A 20,135-nucleotide genomic window follows, 5' to 3' on the forward strand; every position below is an offset into this window, starting at 1 on the left:
GCCAATATGAATCATACAAAACAACCAATGCACCACTGATGCACTATCACACAGTTGCTGACCCTCTATAAATTTGTTGAACTTGCTGACGTCACTATACATTGTAGCCTGCGGTCCAAAGGCTACAGGCAGAAAAAAGAAAAGAAAAAAAAATTGATAAAAATGACTAAAATCTTACTGCTCAATGCACAAATGCACATGTACATGTACAGTCATGTACATATACATTATACTCTATGTTTCATGCGAACATGGCAATTTTATGGGAGTAAAATTATTAATGCTTCATGGTTAAAGACAATATCCAACATTCGCAAACATCAAAAAAAAAAAAACTACTAAATTATTATGAAATACCTTACTGGACTGTTTGGCAGTCTAAAGCATCCTGTAAAATCATGAAATCTGGTGTGCTGTCATTTTCAAAAAAGGTGGAAGTTTTATATCAATTTCCAACGATGGCAAAACTGGCTTTTTTCAAATACTGCACCCCCCCCCAAAAAAAAAAATTACCAAATTTAGTTAGTCCACCTTTTTTTTTAAAAATGGTTACACATCAGCGAACAAGTACAAGCCAGCTAGACTGGTTCCCTGACCTTATAATTACCCAACATCATTGGTTTTTCCAGCATCTACAAACACAAAAACTTTAAACAGGTCAGTGAAACAATATTTGCTATAAAAAACTAACCCCCCCCCCCCCCAATCCATCCATTTCTGAAAATTACAGCAAAAGCAACTTGTTCCTTTTAAACCATAAAATATTGCTCACGCTCAGCCAAAAATTGCAGAGTACCAGTCAACACCGGTATACATGACATGACATTTTGGTTGGTAACCGGTGTTTGCTGAGCAAATATTTTCCACGCTTACAATGTAGCATGTTTTGTGCTTAACAGAATGCAGCTAAAAGATGTGATACTTAGTAAACACAATTACTTACAACATTTCCTGTGCGCAATGTACTCTTTTCTGTCGGCTTTAGGTAATCTGATATGAAATTGAATTCTCCTGAAAGCTAGGGGGTTAGGGAGTTCACCCACCGATAGACTGGAACACCAGACAAAGTGACACATCCCAGCGCAATTCACAAACAGTTGTTCTTCATGTATCTAGAAGCATTGGGATCAAGCAAATAAATCATTTCCACGCCTTTTTTTTCCCCTACATACAAAATATGTAGGCAAACACTGTGTTCCAAGGGCAAGGCTGCATACATACACATGCACATACCAGCAGACCATACACATGTTCTGCTTACATCAAACAAAGCTCACCTCAAAATGACCTTTTGGGGGTAAACTTTTTTAACTCTCCTTTTCAAGGCCAGGGTGGAGCGATTTGAAAAATTTTGTTAGAAATGAAAAAAAAAACACACACACACAACTCCATTGCAACAGCAAATCTATGAAATAGTTTCTTTGAGTTTTAAGGAACTTATCAGACAATCTGAAAATGTGTGACGTGTCTTCACAAAATAAACTGAAAGTCAATTTTTTTTGGGGGGGGGGGAGAATTTATTAATTTGTTTTTCTGGATTCTGCAGAATAAGATCTTTCCAACGGTATAATCATGTAACAATACTGAGTACAGTAACAGAAATACAGACTTACTTACAATGTACATGTCTTCTTCTTTTTTTTTTTGCAAAACAATTGTTGACACGAAAAAGACAGCAAGTAAAATGGGTTACATTTTTGTTTTAAATGTTGGGTATAAAAAAAATGGAAAAAACATGCTGTAGCCATCGCTTTGAAGTTTGTTCCCTTCTATATTGGAAAAATGCAAATTTGCAACTTAAGCTCATTTTGTTGCAACAAGTCACAACCTGGGACTTAAAATTGCACAACAGAATTTGCAACCTAAGCACATTTTGTTGCGACAAGTCACAACCTTAGACAGAAAATTGCACAACAGAATTTGCAACCTAAGCTCATTTTGTTGCAACAAGTCACAACCTGGGACTGAAAATTGCACAACAGAATTTGCAACTTAAGCTCAGTTTGTTGCGACAAGTCACAACCTGGGACTGAAAATTGCACAACAGAATTTGCAACTTACCGGTAAGCTCATTTTGTTGCGACAAATCACAACCTTAGACTGAAAATTGCACAACAGAATTTGCAACTTAAGCTCATTTTGTTGCGACAAATCACAACCTGGGACTGAAACTTGCACAACAGAATTTGCAACTTAAGCTCATTTTGTTGCGACAAATCACAACCTTAGCTGCATTTGTCTGTAATCAACGCCCCTGATTTTTTTTTTTCTTGTTTTTCGTTCAAAGCAACCATTTCTTAGAAGTCTTTGCAAGACTTCAGTTTCAAGACACATACACGTAGCACTGCCCAGTTTTTTGAAAGATTAGGAGTGCATTGATGTCGGTTCTGCTTACGTGAAGGAAAGCAAAAGTCATCCACAGAACACGTACATCGTGTGCAAAAGTTGAAATGTTTCAGTTTTGTAATGATAACAATTAATAATGAAACCTCATAAAGGGTGTGTACTCATTTCAAACAGACAAACAAGGTGATGTTACACAAGCAGAAAAACAGAAAATATCAAGCGAATATGAAATAAATAAGGAGGAACAAATGAATTCAAGCAAAATAGGGGTTTCCAATTTCACAAACCTTAAGAATTACAGACTGAAATATGGGGGGAGGGGCACCAAATTTTGTTGAGAATTTTGGACAGGGATGCTACTGGAAAGTTACCCCCCCCCCCCAAAAAAAGAGGAAATTGCAAGCTTGTCAAGACTTTATTTACTGTGTTTTTCAATTCTTAACCCTCCTGCTGTCTGAACAGTCACAGACAGTCAAACAATCAATTGTCTTCCCCTGCCATGCCTTTTACACAGGCTAGTCACCAACAGTCAGATCATATTTCAAGTAAGCACTGTGACTAGTCAAATTCAGTCAACAGACACAAAAAAACAGGCAAGTAGTAGGCACAGCTGGCTTATCAATCACCTACAGTCAAAGCACAGCTGTATCAAGTTACAACAGTCACAGCCAGTCAATCCTGCGTTATGTAAGCTGGAGCTCTTAACTGTTGAAAACAGTCACTTGATTGATTTTGACTGAAAGGACAACTTTGCATTAAAAGTGCAAAACAAGGAACTCAGCTGATCCGAGGAAAACTTGCATGGCTAGCTTGGATTTGAAATGTCTTGTGGGAAGATTTAAATGGATCAAATTTTTTGAAAAATACTTTTTTTCTCTCTCTTTTCAATTTTAGACAAAATTCCTCCCTGTACTTGAAGTTATTTTGTTTTGGGGTTTTAGACATTTTCCCAGCAAAAAAAACCATCAATATTTAAAAGGGAGTTCGGATTGAAACAAAAAGTGCAACCTCATCTACTTGATGTTATTGTAGCGCCGGTCGACGCCGGGAACCGACAATGAAAATCCAGAATTATTCGCGACCAGATGCACAATTGAGTGGCGCGTGTGACAGATGAGGCACAGCCGACTCCTGTGCGTGTATTTGATAATATCCAATGCTTTTTATTAAAACCGCACAAGTCTTTCGATATAAAGTACAAATGCACTGTGCAGAAGTTCACTGGCGACAACTGACCTGAAAATGTACATATTGATAAGCATGTACAGTATTAGCATTTGTTTGATGTACTGGTACCTGTGCATGTACTGTACATGTACAGGGTGAGTAAAAAAAAAACGAAACCCAAATGTTGGGACCATTATTTTAGGGAAGTTCTGCATGTAGCATTTTCAAAATCTAGGAAATGAAAGCCCAATTCTTAAGCTTTCTTTTAGTACAAGAAGCATTCAAAGCACTAATGTACTTTTCAAGTTACAGAATTTTAAACACAACCACCGTTTTAAGGTTCTATCCACGGATTACAAAAAAAGGTTAGTGTTCTTTCAACAAAACGAAAAGAAATCACATAGGGATGTGTGTGAATTGTTTTCGTTTTGCTGAAAGAACGCACACCTTTTTTTGTGATCCGTGGACAAACCTTAGAACGGTGGTTGTGTTTAAAATTCGGATGCATAAATGCACCAGGACATGTGTATGTAATTGTAAGTAACTGCAAATAAATACATGTTAAAGGGACCAAAAGATGAATTTCACTTGGGAATATATTTGGTGCAACTTCTACTCTGTTTAAATGAATGAATGAAAAAATATTTGACATCCCTTTTTGGTTAATTTTATTGAAAAGTTCCCTTCTTTAAACATTTTAAATTGTCCATGCTTTTCCTGACAACTGAGGAGGTTGTTGCTGTGATATCATAACAGGAAAACACTGTTCAGTTTTGGGGTTTTATGTTCAAAAATTTGCTCACTGAAAACATCTGCAAGAAATGCTTGTTGTGAGAAACGTTTTGAGCTTAGAAATTTTTTTCATTAATAAACTCTCCCCAAAATGTACTTCACCAGGTAGGCCAATACAAGGATTTTTTTTAATACAATGTTACACCTGTTTTTATACAATGTATACATTTTTGAATACAATGTATGCATTTGTACTTCTTTCCTGTCCAGACCAGTTTGTTTACCTGGTTAAGTTTGTTGACCTTTTGGATTCTCTGGACCCCAGCTGTGGTGTTGATCAGTACACAATGGACATTAGCTGGGCCACTGCACAAGAGCTATGCAGGTGAGGTCAGAGGTCAAGCTACACAGGGACATTAAAGGGGCATGTATGATGGTGAAGTGGGTACATTTTGCCGAGGGTATTGACACAAACAAAATGAACATGCATGATGCATTTTGAGCTGTACATGCAGTGTTAAACAAACACTGAAAAAATGTCTGATTTCCAACTGTAATTTTATCCTCTTAATTATGGTGTTCCTTTTTATTTTTTGTTACTAATTTATTCATATACCGGTATGTTGATTTTAAATTTTTTAACCATATTTATTTACTATATTTACAATTTGTTATTGTTATTGACACAAACAGAATGAACATGTACGACGCATTTTGAGCTGTATGCAGTGTTAAATCTACAGTGTATGTTGATTTATAATTTTTTTCAAATATGTTTATTTATTTACTATATTTACTATTTGTTATTGTTATTGACACAAACATACAGGTACATGTACCGTAAAAAAATGTCTGATTTCCAACTGTAATTTTATCCTCTTACTTAAGGTGTTCGTTTTTAATTTTTTGTTATTAATTTATTCGTCTATGTTGATTTTTAAATTTGTTACATGTAAATATATTTATTTATTTACTATATTTACTATTTGTTATTGTTATTGACACAAACATACAGGTACCAGGAAGGTTAATGTTTTAAAAGTGCAGCAACCAGATGTTGCACATGTGCAGTCCATCGACTGAGCCCTGCGGCTATTTCATGAATTCTAGTACACACTGCATAAAATAGCAGCAGTCAGTTTTGAAATTCTAGGACTCTGTGAGGAGTAAACGGAAGAGCCCATTTTCCATGATCCGCTAAGCCCAGACGATGTGTGCTTAGCAAGAACAGGTTACCAGCTAAACAAAATATCATGCAATGTGCATTGCATACTTTGGACTGGTACTCGGCCATTTCTGCTAAGCACTAATATTTTAGCATTAAGCAAGAATTTTCTGCTTACCAGCAAGCACACATTAAGAAATTAAAAATCAAAGAGCACAGTAACGGTTCACAAAGTTGCAGAAAACATGAACCCCTAACTCAAGAAAAGCCCCTTTTCTTCTAGTTGGCAAGTACCTTTAATCTTCCCGGTCTTGACCCCGGGCATACCACACATGCCATGCCCCTTTAAACTGCTTGACCTTCCCAGAATACCAGGCATGCCTGCTTGGTAGTGTAACACCAAATGTGTACAGTTTTGTGTGTTTGGTAAAACGTGGGAGGCATGTTTATATTGCAAGCAGGTTAAAACTGTTGAATTTTTCCACAGTTGTTCTCTGATTTGCTCATCAAATGTAATTCATGCCATTTGTCAAGTTTTCTAATTATTTGTGTCATCGAATGTTTAGTGGGTTGAACTTGTAGCCTGGATGCGAATTTTTGTTTCCCAAGCGACATAACCGAATGGAATGTACGCTATGAGGTTTTGGAGTTTACTTCCCTAAAAACATGAGGGAAAATATACATATAAAGAAAAAAGAAATGAATTCAAACCAAATGAAATTCGGACTTATTTCCCTTTTCAAAAAAAATCCTCCAAAGCCGCAAATTAGAAAAGAAAAACAATTTGGAAAAACGTGGTTTCGAACTCACACCGTCCGATCTCAAAACTATGCCATTTAAATGATTTATCAAGCATGGTTGAGCGTATGGGTTTTTTCAAAAAGAGGAGGATATGAGGGCCTTTTAATTTTCTATTTTAAATTTAAATTAAAACTGGCCGCCAACTTCGGTACAAAATGACCGCCAGCTTAAAATTATAGCTATCCTAATAGTAAGTAGAGTCAAGATATTCATGTTAAACTTGTTTTATGTACTTTATTGAAGCAAAATACAAGAAAAAGTTAGCTTTTTGAGGTGAGAAAAAAATAATAAAAAAATTAATTAAAAAAGGATGCGGCTTAAAAAAAGGGTTGCGGGTGGGGACGATCAACTCGTTTTTATTTTACTTGGCCTAATTCAATTCAAACAGAAAACAGATGTTTTCTTAAAATGGAAAGAAAAATTGGTAACAATCGATTAACTGATGCAATATTAGCCTTTGTTTTAAAAGCCTATTATTGCAAAACATCGTCCAGATAATTGTGATAAGTTGTTTATTCACAAACACCTCATCCGTGACTAATTAATGAATAAATTACATGCACCACGGTAAATCAATATTAATCAATGATTCTGGAATTCAGATAATTGCCAACTGACGCTAACGTTTGGTAGATCAACTGCTATCAAAACGTTGGTAATTAAAATAATGATGCCTAATGGTTGTGATGTCAAGAGTCTTGTTTGTGTTCTTAGGCAAGACACTTTACTACAATTGCATTTCTCCACCTGCCGGGAGGAGTATAAATGGATGTATCAACTGATATATGTTGGCAATTAAAAACGATGTTGCCTACAATGGTTGAAATGTCAGTGTGGTGTCTGTGTTCTTGGGCAAGACACTTTACTACAATTGCTTCTGCTCAGTACCAGTGAGAAAAATGGTCATTAAAATGATGGTCGTACCTGATGGTTGGGATATGCGGTGTTTGTGTCCTTGGGCAAGACACTTCACTACAATTGCTAATCTCCACCTGTAATAAATGAGTACCTGTGAGGGTAGAGACCAGATTGCGCTGATCTCGATCAAGCTGCTGCAAATGGTCTCGTGGCCTGATGAACAGGGGTAATAATTGCAGAAAAAACTCTTGATACACCGGTAAAAAGTGCTGCAGTATATATAAGCACACATTACATCTGTGAAAGAAGCCTTCAAAGTAATGACAGAAATATGCAATACTGGAAAAAGAAACTGAGGGCTGTGATGTTCCTCGTGGGCCACCATACAAATTGGTCTATGTGAGGAACACTGTGCACAAGCACCGAATAAACAGTGTACATGTGGAACTTAAATGAATCTTGTTGAGACATGTACAAATGTACATGTACATGTACATGATTCAACCCTGCCCAATACATGTAATGCAATACTCTTAAAGGCACAAAACACACATCTGAACCCTGCACAATCCATCATGTCATTAAACCCTAACCTAGCTACTCACAACATCCATATGTACAGTCATTAGCATTTCGGTCCCTGTTGCCCACCGAGTCTGCGACGGCATGCTGCAACACCAGACTAATTCCGACGCACCGAGTACGCCCCGTGACAACCACGACCAGGATGATGATGATATTGCGTCAACGAGGGTAAACAAGCCCCAACGAGCCTGGCCGTAACGTCTAAACACACAACTACTGCGGCTGCTATGGGATTTGCACACTATATGTACGCTGATGCTGGCTGCATGTGTTTTATACATGTACACTTACAATGTACATGTACAATGTACATGTGTACACACAGAATTGATGTACTGGACTATGGGACCTTGTGACTTAAGTTGTGTGTGTGCCAGCATACAGTGCACAGCAATGACAGGGACGACTCATTCTAGCGTGTAGCACTATAGTGTGTGCGAGAATCCTTCAATGACAAACTAATGGGTTATTGGCTTATATATGGGAGGCATATAATAGGCTAGACCTTCACATTGTGTGAATTGTGTACAATTACACAATCCTGCTGGTACATGTACATGTACATAACATGTGTGGTAAAGCAATGCAAATTTCAAGGCTAACGAAAAAAATAATGAACTATAGCATCCTACTGGTACATGTACACATGTTTACACATGTACATGTAAATTTATGTACCGGTACACATTTACAATTACCGGTAATGTACAAATACACATGTTGTACAATGTAATGTGTAGGCCTGAAACTTCACATGTACATGTACATGTATATTAATATGTACCAGTACATAGGACATGTTGTTACCACAATAACATGTACATGTATACATTTCTAATGGGCCCTAAAGACTGCTGTATTGTGTGTCTTGACATTTACTACATAAACATGTACATGTAGTTCATGGCAGTACACTTCACAAGCAATGTGATTGTATTGTGTACATTGAAACACAAGCCCCAACTACACTCCACAAATACGTCACTGATAACTTCTGTCAAGTACAATTGGACATGTGACAATCACAGGACACAATATCATATACAGTATGCGTCACCTGTACATGTGCCTGATCCATGTAGTTCATGGTAGTTTACGGTACCAATACCATGCACACTGAAACACAAGCCCCAACTACACTCTGCAAATGCCACTGACATTGACCTCTGACCCGAAGGGAGTTGGAAAGCACGGAGGTGAGAGGTCACCGTGGATTGCACAATGGCATTCCAGGTCACTGACATGAGACTGCTGTAGACTAAATACTCCTCTCCAAAAACCCTAGGTGCAGTTGGAAAGGGTTTTGCCAAACGTTAAAGGGAATATACAACATTTGCAACATCGAAAAATAAAACTACCAAGTTTTTAAGAAATAACTTATCTATAGGATGTAGGTAAATGACAGTCTAAAGCATCCTGTAAAATTATGGCACCTGGTGTGAAGTCATTTTCAAGAAAATGGTACTTTTGTATACATTTCCAACGGTGGTCGGCTGACCACTGTTGGAAAATTTAATTATTTCTCAACTACTGCTCCAAATTTACCAATTTTTTCCAGTCCAAATTTTGTTTGCTATTGGTTACATGTTCATTAAGCCTGACTCCCTAGGCATTTTTGCTAGGATGCAGCCTCAATCCTGCAAAATCCTCCAACTGCCTCCATGTCAAAATTGCATTCAGCCTCAATCTTCCGAAATCCTCCGTTATTTCTTGAATGGGGTTCTTGAAGGGTGACCACTGCCTCAATCCTGCAAAATCCTCCAGCAATCACTGGCAATATGTTGAGGCAGAGGCAGTGACATCCTGGAGCAATGCGGAGGATTTCAAGTATAATCTAGGCCTAAATTTTGCACGACTGAGCATAAACAACACAAGGTCCGGCCTAAGACCTTGACACATCGCATCCTCCAAAATCAGCCACACATTTTGCCATATCCTCAATCCTGCAAAAGCCTCCATTTTGCAAAGAGGATTTTGGAGGATTTGGGAAGGTTGGGGTTAATATTTTAAATCTTGCGACTAGCTGACTGAGAAGGTACATTATGATGTAATCGAACACAATTTTCTCCATAAAGATGTGTGTTTGAAACTTTCCTCTGTTTGTTTGTTGGGGTGTTGGGGTGTTTGTTTCTTTCTTTTTTCTTTCTTTCTTTCTTTTTCTTTCTTTTTTCCCCCCGGGACTGTAAAAAGAAGTGTTAGCATATTTTTCCTGAATACTTTTGTAAGGAAATCTTGCAAATGTAATGAATACAATATAGATTAATGAGACTTGACAAAAAGCTTTAAAAAAACATCCGTAAATATAAAATATTGTCATCGGCAATCAATAATATACCCCCGGTAATCTTAAATCAATACCATGATATAATTATCATCAATTAACATTTCCACAAATGCCAGCCTACATGTACATGTCGAATCTCCGTGCTTATCTCCGATTTGTCAACAAATACATTTTTGGCGTCATATGGCAAGCCCAATTATGCTTTAGAAGATTAATTTTTACCTTCAACAAATGAACTGGATTAAATGTGTACATGCAGTGTACGCAACTGCTGAAATTGTACAACCAGTAAAATTTAAAAGACACCAAATGAAAACCCAGATTGCCTTTAATAGTTTCATTTTTAAAACTTACATGCAACAAAATTGAACAAATATATAAAAAAAAAAATGAAACAAACAAAAAAATATATCAGTATGAAAAATTTGTAGAAAACAGCTTAAATATCAGAAAATAAAAAATAAATTAATTTTTATATAAAAAAATCCCCATCCCCTTCCCCCAAAACAATTCCCCCTAAAAAAGTCAATCGATCCGGCCCGATTCCCTCGGACGAAAATCGGACGAAAAATGGTGGATCGTAAAATGTTACCCAACCCAAGTACCAGTATCTTCACTCAACCAATCTACCAATTTACCAACACAAGTTGATCTGCTGCCACGGCCAGCTTATTTACACAAAGTGACCCATTCCTGCCCACGCATGCTTCTCGTGACACCCCCCCCCCCCCAAAAAACACCCCCCCCCCCCAATAAGAAAAAAACACCACAATGAAGACTGAAGTCCATGAAAAAAAAAGGGGGGGGCCATTCCATGGCCTAATTCTTCACAGGGAAAAACTGGGTCGTGCCAGCCATATGACACCCCGACTTAATCCAATCTGTGTTCAGTTATGCCTTGCTTCTTTTTTTTTTCTACGGGCGGGGAAGGACAGGCTAGTGACCCATATGGTGGAGTGCCGTCTCACACCCACAAATGTTGCTACTTTGGCCTTGTTAGGGTGAGGAGTGGCCTACTTATGCGGCCCGCTATTAGGGTAATTGTGAGAGTTGGTTAAGCTCTGCTTGTCAAGAGACTGGCGAAATTGGTTTTGGACAGTAGTCGGTGTACAATATATGCACATCTGTGCTTTAAAGGTCGCCCTGTTAAGAGAATAATTAACTTTGCTGTGTTGACTGTGCTGATGAGGGGCACGCATGCGAGTATCACCGCTTTTTATTTACATGTAAATGTCATGTTAGGTTTAATTTATGAAGCCGTATTATGGGAAAGGTCATGTTCCAGTTACCATGGCTACCTAATGCTCTCTCAAATTTTGCTAGGCAGAGAAACAAAATTGACATCTTAGTGATGACTCTCTGACACAGTCTCCATGGTAACTAGATTTTTAAAAAATACAAGTTATGAGTTGTCTTGTTGTCAACGTAACCAAAGCGAGGCTGGAAGGAAAAATAGTCTGGTTCCTCTCTGCACAAAAACATTATCATTCAGTACTGTTGTTGGATACAGGGACCATGACTGAAATGGTGGCAGCATGATAAAGGGTTATAAACCAGTACTACTGTACGTGTAGGGCTGTCCATTTCAAATAATTTAGTATCCGATTATTTAAAACTGCTTGTGACCGAATATTCAAATATTCAAAACTTACTGATCAAGTTAACATGCGTCAGCTGACACGCAAAGCATGCGGATTAAAATTTTCGCGCATCGATCCATCTGATGGCCCACTGGATTGCTTTGCAGAAAGTCTTTTATAACCGTCAAGGGCAACCTTGTCCCCAGTGCTTACTTTATTTCCAACCGTGTTTCCAATAGTAAGCCCTGGATAGGAAACTTTCTTCCTGTATCCTGATTGGATATCGCACTTGGCTAGTAATGGATTTTTATCGTGTACTTGGTGTTGTTATTCACAACGTGCAGTACGTGTTTTCACGATCATTCGTCCACGCCTTCTCAAAAATATTCCTTTCCTTTCCCAATTTATTCATATTAATATGAAATGTGATAATGCATGTTGTCTCGATAAGATCGTAACAGTTTAATTAAATAAATTGTGTTTTCGTAACTCACGCTGTGCTCGCGCGCTGCGACGAATTGACTTTGGTTTTACCCCAGACACCGCATACAAAAAGGAACGATAGTGTAACAGACATGCAGGCACCAGACTATTCCTCATTTGCATACGTGTTCAAAAATCTTGCACATGCAAATGATCCAATACCAGGGTGAGAGAGCAGGTAGTGATGGGCGCGTACTGCTCGACACCCTGGGGTCGAGGTTGCGTCAAGGGCTCTAACCTGCTAAAAGGAACAGAACAATGAACCCTCGTCCAAAAAAAAAACGTTTCTGTCAACAAAAAGTGGCATTTGGCAGTAAAGCGCTGCAATTTCACGATTAAAATAACATCACGTTGCAGTGGTTTTTTTCTAAGAATATTCTCCCCGGTATTAAAATGCTGTTCGAATATTCGGTTGACAACCAAATATTTGAATAACTGATATATTTGGGGCAACCCTCACCAGTACAAAATTTGTTCAGACATTTGGTTAGTGTCCAGTGTACCGGTAAGACTTGTGATTTCGATCACTGTATGCTGTGAATGCGCGGCATGTTGCATACTTGTCAAAAAAGGCAAACGGCAAAAGGCTCCTCGGAACATAAATAGCAAAATTTAGCATAATAAATGACCATCAGGGGCCAATTCCACGGCGCTGCTAAGCACAAAAATGTGCTTAGCACAAAAAAAGGCTGGCTTATAAAAGCAGGTTACCAGCCGAAACTCCACGTGATGTATATTGCTCGTGATTAGCATTCAGCTGTTGTTTGCTTAGCATTGAAAATCACACGGGGTTTTGGCCAGTAACCTGGTTTTATAAGCCCGACTTTTTTTGTGCTAAGCAAATTTTTGTGCTTAGCAGCGCCGTGAAATTGGGCCCAGTACTGTATGACACAAGTATGGCCAATATATTTTTTTTCTACCATAAAACACGACATGCATGCAGTATCAACACATGTGCATAACATGTAGGGCCTACACTTTTACCACCCACAGAGGAGCAAAATGGCCAGGAAGCTAGGGGGTCCCACACCTCTGGCTAAGGGGCCTTTTAACAAGACCAAAGATGGAGGAAGTAGAAGGGGAAAAAATGAAGGAAACGTGCCCCTGGCTCTGATGCACCTATCACAGGCCACTTAGGACCAATTGAGGCAGTTAACAAGGCGCTGTGCGAGGTACAGGATGGGGGTACCTGGATGACAAATCTGCCCCAAAAATATGGATGCGTAAGGCCAAAAAAAAAAAGTCTCCGGTTTCTGGTATGCGCGCGCGTCGCCGTAGCCATGCGCGTCGGCAAAATGAAAAAGTTTTTTTTTCAATGAAAGATGATGTCTCAAAACCGCCAAACTCACTGGTTTGACTGGAATTCTGCTGCTGCACAATTTTAACGTGTTTTTAGATTGGGTTATGGTCGAGAATAAGCTTTATGTGGCCTCTCTGGACTCCCATATATTTGCACTAAGTTTAGTCGGACACCATTGGCAGTCATCCAGTCGACATTTGAAGCAAGAAAGTCAGGTAAAAAAAAAAAAAGCCGCGTCGCCTCACCACTTTTTGGACAAGCTCCATACCAGAAACCAGAGACTTTTTTTTTTTGGCCTAAAGTCACGTCTGGTTATTTTGGTTCTGGATAGTGGTGTAAATCGGACATTTCAAAATCTGGATATCCTGAAACAAAATTTCAAACTGAATAACGGTTATCTGATTTCGCTGGAAGTTCTCATTCAGCTCGCTGTCAAATCACCAAAAAAATTAGTCAAATAACAAAAACAGCTTAATAACTCCCTAGGGGGTATGCAAAATCGTATTGAAATTGGAGGATTCAGGACTGTTAGGGTTAATGACTATCCTGGGTTACTCCCCCCCCCCCCACAAAAAAAAAAATAAAGGGGATAAATGAGACACAAATCTGGCTTATTTTAGGAAATTCAACCACGATTAAAACATACCCGTTATTCCTTATTTAATTGAATATTCACCTCATCATTCCATGTCTATCCATGACAGCCATCTTGGTCAAGCTCCCAGCGGGCACCGCATCATGCAACAAGGCAACAAATCACAGGCACCAGCCTATAAGTACTTTGAAACAATCCTCGCATAATACGAACAGTAATCACAGTCTAGCTCCAACTGTACAAGGCATCACAAAGCAAGTCGCATGTTCACAGGCACCAGCCTATTCATTTTTGACAACTATTCATTTTTTGAAAACAGTCAACACAGTCTAGCTCCCAACGAACGTAGCATAACAAAGCAAGTCACAAGATCACAGGCACCAGCCTTTTCTTTTTACTAGCCTCCTAAACAGGATCACAGTCTAACTCCTGATGAACACAGCATGGAAAAGCAAGTCATAAGATCACAGGCACCAGCCTATTTATAAAAACAAGCCTTCCAAATGGGGCAAGTCTAGCTCCAGACGAACACAGCTTGGCAAAGCAAGTCATAAGATCACAGGCACCAGCCTATTTATAATAACAAGCCCTCCAAAATGGGACAAGTCTAGCTCCCGATGCACACAGCATTGCAAAGCAAGACATAAGATCACAGGCACCAGCCTATTTATGATAACAATCCTTCAAAAATGGGACAAGTCTAGCTCCCGATGAACACAGCTCGGCAAAGCAAGTCATAAGATCACAGGCACCAGCCTATTTATAATAACAAGCCTTCCAAATGGGACAAGTCTAGCTCCCGATAAACACAGCATGGTAAAGCAAGTCAAAAGAGCAAAGGCACCAGCTACGAAACAACAAAACCAAAACAGCTCACAATCCTTCCCTCCCAACACAACGCGCGGACGAAAACAACAAACCCGACCATCCAAAAGCCTTACATATCATCCTCTACTCTCCCTCTCAAAAAAAAAAGAAGGAAAAAAAAGGACTAGAAAGTGGGCCTGCCTTATTGAGCCTAATACCCATTCAAACCTCCCCTCCCAACCCAACAAAGCACGCAGCAAACAAGTATTATGGCCGACCGCTGGACCGTGACTACCTGGCCACTGGTTTCGACGTTCTGCACTCTGCCGATCGAGCAGTTCAATGACCAGCGCCACCGATGTCCGTTATTGTGCACAGTGCACGGGTACCTTGCACTTTTCTTTTTTCTTCTCCTTCGTTTTTTTTTTTCAAGTGGCCAGATTTGTGTACGCAGTGTCGTTTCACAATGCTCGGTTTGAAGATTTCCGAACGGTAAACAAGTGCTTTTGCGCGGGAGGCGAATGCGGTGCTGCGTTGATGCACTCTCACTGTCCGCCTTGAATATTTAAGCAGTGTAGAAACAGACACATGCTTAAAACTACGGACTGATTTTTATACAACTGTGATAACAAATTTGACTATGCAATGCCCATGTTTTATTAATTTGACCATTCTACATGTTACACAGTGCTTTAAAGTTGAAACTTGCAATTTTTGTAAAAGTGTTTGCATTTTTAAACAAATTTGTCCTATTTTGTTTTGAAATTAGGTGTTTCAGCAGTTAATTTTATCGTAAACTTGGAAACAAACGTACAGTTAATTTTATTGTAAATTTTTTTCGTAAACTTCACTTCATGCTTTCAAGTGCAGTTAAAATTAACGGCATTGAATCCTATAGCAAACTTGTGTATTACACATATTTCAGTACTTAATAAGGTGAACGTCGGCTCATACAAGTTTCATGTATAAAGGGATGAAATTTAGATCATCGAACTAAATTTTACTTACAGAAATGATGTACGCTGCTGATAATCTCGTCACAGATACGCTGTCCACACAGTCAAGGGTGGACAAAAACTAGTCTGAGCTGTCGAGATTCCAAAGGGGGTGCCAGCCTCTGCTGCTACCAATCCAGAGGGGGATATCGCCAAGTGATCAATCTGAAAGGAAAATATAAGAAACCAAAAAAATGGATTACTTTTCGAAAGCAATTTCTGGAGTTGCCGAGCATGGGAGTTGCCAAGCACAGAAGTTTGCTAAGCATAAAACATATATATGCTTAGCAAAAGAAAAAGCGGTTACCAGCCAAAATGCCATTGAATTCACACTGTTTGTGACTGGTCCCCTGCTGATCTGTGCTAAACGAGAAAATCTGCACAGAAATTTTTCTTCTGAAATTAGGCCAATGCCACAGATTTCCCAGAAAGTCACCATGCAATGAAATTTTGTCGTGGCTGTCATGATATTTTTTTTTGGAGTGAGGACCTCAATAAGCTAATTCATACAAACGGTAGAACATACCGGTACCTTGGGACCTAGTCGGTCCAAAAAGCAAACAAGCCCCTCCCCTCCCCTCCAAAAAAATAAAACTTGTCAAGTGCTTTTAACATCACAATGACTTACCTGTCAAATATGCTACTGAAATTCTTCACTGGGAGCACAATTTTTTTTCCTGTGGTTTTGCTTAATTCAAACAATCCCCAAAAGGTCAAAGGTCACGGGTATTCTTAAGAGAGACGTGCCTTCACCAAATTTTTCAGATAGTCGGTCACGGCCCTTTTACAAACTTGCAGAGAAATGTTTTCAACCATTCTCTCTGTTACCTGATATCAACTAGCTGTTCAAGGTATTTATATTCTTCGCCCCCCCCCCCCCCCTTGAAGACTATAATGTCTTTTCTTTTTCAGTGGAGAAGTGACGCTGGACAAAAGAGACATTTAAGGTGGATTGGTCGTGACCGTGTCAAGCAAAAAATACACAGAGGAGACTAAGTACCGGCACATGACATGTTGAACAGAACTTGGGACTCGGGAACAAAAAGCCGACGGTTTTAAGCACTTGTCGCGGCAAGGTGCAATTACAATGGGTTTCAGAGGGTACAGAGGTGTGGGTAGAATAAGTATGCCAGGTTCTTGGGAGTTCATATTGGGCGGAGCCTGTAATAGTGGGGAGCTGTGGGCTTTGTTTTTTTGGTCACCCTGGGTAGCTATAAGGGAAAGTTCCTGAGGGAAAGTTCCTGAGGGAAGTTCCTGAGGGAAAGTTCCTTTTGAAGGTAACGGTGGCTTGGGGAGGCATCAGTCCTGAACTTTCAAAAATTTTCAAGATAATGTTATTTTCAAGATAACAAATTTTCAAGATAATAAAACTACACGTACAATGTACATAATTATTCTGAAATACCGGTACATGTACCTCACTTTAATAATAGTCTCAAGCTTCCTGTGAAATTATGGCACCTGCTGGTGTACTGTCATTTTCAACAAGAGTGGAACTTTGCATCAATTTCCAATGATGGTTGGCCGACCATCGTTGGAAAAAAAATGATTTTTTTTTTTTTTTTTTTTTTTTTTTTTATTTAATTTTTTTTTTTTTTTTTAAACACTGCCCCAAATTCACCATATTTAGTTAGTCCACATTTTATTTGCAATTGGTTACACATCCGTGAACGGGTACAATTCGGCTAAGTCTGGTTACCTGACCCAACAATTCCCCGACGTGTATAAATTGCCCCTTTCGTCTGAAGTAGGGTCAGGGAACCAGACTACAAGAACAGCAATCAGCTGACGATCAAGCTGAATGCAGGTCCGGAATGCTGGTTTCGGGTTGTGTCATGTACTCATAAACTCAGCAACTTTTGAATTGAAATCAAGATCCAAAAAATTGTGTTTTCTCGAAATGTCCAGCATTCACAGAGCTAACACTTCATCAGTTGTTAAACACCTGTCTTTAGATTTTAAGCACTTTTGTTGCTTTAAAGGGAATGTACCCCGTACATCATTGGCTTTCACTGTAATTTTCAGAAATGAACTAGTTGAGGGGTTAGTATAATAGATCAAAATATTGTTACACTGACATGTTTGAAGTTTTGTGTCAAAAAATGCTCGAAAAAACCAAGAAAAACAAAAATGTTCAAGTAGTCTGGTTCCTTGACTCCACTAAAGATAAAATGGATCAATTTATAGATGCCGGAAAATTGTAAGGTAAGGGAACCAGTCTAGCTGGCCTGCACCCGTTCATGAACATGTAACCAATAGCAAACAAAATTTGGACTGAAAAAAGTGTTAAGTTGGAGCAGTGGTTGAAAAATAGTTAGGTTTTTCCAACGCTGGTCGGCCGATCACCGTTGGAAATGTATACAAAATAACCATTTTCTTGAAAATGACTTCACACCAGGTGCCATAATTTTACAGGATGCTTTAGACTGTCATTTACCAACATCCTTGTAAGGTATTTCGTAAAAACTTGGTAGTTTTATTTTTCGATGTTTGCAAATGTTGTATATTCCCTTTAAGCACTGTTGTTGCTTCAAACGGAAAAAATGTACCAATGACAAATGATCAACTCTACACAGTCTTTACACTAATATAATAATTTTACATGAACATACCGGTACCTGGAAACAGAAATCTTCCATGTCTACAAAAACTCAGTCTTGTACATAGCACTACGGACTTGTCCAAATATATCCAAGCACTACATCTATTCCCATACACAATTGTCAAGCAGCAATTGACAGAAACCTAAGCACTAGCCAGCACTTTCCGAGACATGCATAGGACTGTACAATGGCAGGCGCTGGGTTGAATGACCATGCGTGACCCCGTGACCTCTTAATCTGGGGATCGGTTCTAGGGCTGGGGTGAAGGGTTATGGGGAGGAGGGTAGACTGGCTCCCCTAGTCCTCTCAATTGACAAAACAAATTTGGATTTTGGAGGATTCGGTACAGTTTCCAGCAAAAAAATGCCGGAGTTTGAAGATTAAAATAGTGTGCTGGAGATTTCACTTTTTTTTTCTTGCCGACAAATCATCGTCGAGAAGTAAATACTTTTTTTCGCATGACTTCAAAAAATAAAGTGAAGAATGTTGCATCCTGACGCCATATTTTATCTCAATAAAGGTCAATCATTGCAAAAATGTTGAAAAGACATGAATCTAGAACTGAGAAACATTTCCATTTTTTTAGAAAATTCTTTGAAAATGCTCTCAACCAGTACACAACCAAACAAGTGGCGTCTGGATACTTCATTTTTTCCGTAAAAAACACACCATTTGCAAAATTCCTTCCAACAAACAAAAAATAGTATTTCGTATCTGCAGCTAGCGCTTGGGAGCTAGATTTCAAAAAAGAAAAAACAAATATTTTAATTTCACAGGGCCTCAATAGAATACAAAAACTCATGCAATAGACAAATTATGCATGATATTTCTACCCAACTGCGAGCTGGAAATTCGGAGAAGACCCCTAAGCCATTGTTATTAGGACATGTCTGCCAGGCACAGCCCACAGGTCAGCATAGCTTAGGCATGTCAGCTGCCAGGCAGAGATTGCGTACAATCAGCAAGCTGAGGGGCTTCATGATTGTGTGAAGCAGGGCGCTAGAGAGTGCATGACTGTGTGTACTGTTTATCAGGGGATGAGCTGCACAGTGCATGCAATGAGCAAAGGTATTCATTATATCTGGCCAGGGGAAGTTTAAATCTTGTTTATCCCGCATTTGCAGGAGACCCTAGGCATGCAACTGGGAAGTCACACTCACACAAAAAAGAGGAAATTCAAATTTTTCCAAGACTTTGTACAGTGTTTTTCTATTTTCAATGGCACACTTGGGAAGTACAAAAAGAGGAAATCAGCTGATCCGAGGAAAAGTTGCATGCCTGTTTTATAAGAGATGGCTACAATTTTCTGGGTACATGTGGTCCAGTAGTGGAGCACAGGATTCATGATCGTGAGGTTGTGGGTTCGAGTCCCGCCTCGGCCATGCGTGCTGTGCCCTTGAGTAAGGCGCTTTACCTCAATTACTCCTCTCAACCTGGGTTTGTGTGCGCTTACTTTTGACTTTGAGTGCTGCGTAAAATGTCCCCCATTTTAATCATTTTAATCAAGACAATAACCCAATTGGAAACTGTCACGGATCATAGATTTTCCGCGCTCCAGTTACGAGTTGTTTCAGTCATGGCCGGTTCTGATGGTTCGTCCCTCATATAATGGTGATGATGATGATTTTAACAGCTTCTTTTACTGGTACATAAGAACCCATCACTTACATCATGTCGCTATAAGGATAGGGTCCATTAATTATAATTAAGAAGCATTCTTGGTGACACGAATGGGAAAATAAGAATGTACGTGTTCTACATAAACCCCGAGGACCGACACACAAAGGGAGAACAACAGATCCTTTCAGTCCTCGGGAGTTGGGTCTTTTGTTCA

At 39.1% G+C, this 20,135-nt stretch overlaps 1 protein-coding gene across 6 annotated transcripts in view; it reads right to left on the reverse strand.

Annotated features, from left to right (window-relative positions):
* The window catches only part of LOC119724866 (neurogenic protein mastermind-like), a 68,106-nt gene that overhangs the window by 26,794 nt on the left and 21,177 nt on the right, over positions 1–20,135 (reverse strand). For 4 of the 6 annotated variants that reach the window (XM_038196152.1, XM_038196150.1, XM_038196153.1 and 1 more), the window contains exon 3: positions 15,712–15,863. The gene's annotated coding sequence lies outside the window, so the exon portion shown is untranslated. Of the gene's footprint in view, positions 1–7,674; positions 7,925–7,977; positions 7,989–15,711; positions 15,864–20,135 lie in introns of those variants that run through there. The other 2 variants (XM_038196149.1, XM_038196148.1) reach the window with 2 other exon arrangements.

Source organism: Patiria miniata, unplaced genomic scaffold (assembly GCF_015706575.1).
Source record: "Patiria miniata isolate m_02_andy unplaced genomic scaffold, ASM1570657v1 HiC_scaffold_18, whole genome shotgun sequence".
NCBI classification, from domain to species: domain Eukaryota; kingdom Metazoa; phylum Echinodermata; class Asteroidea; order Valvatida; family Asterinidae; genus Patiria; species Patiria miniata.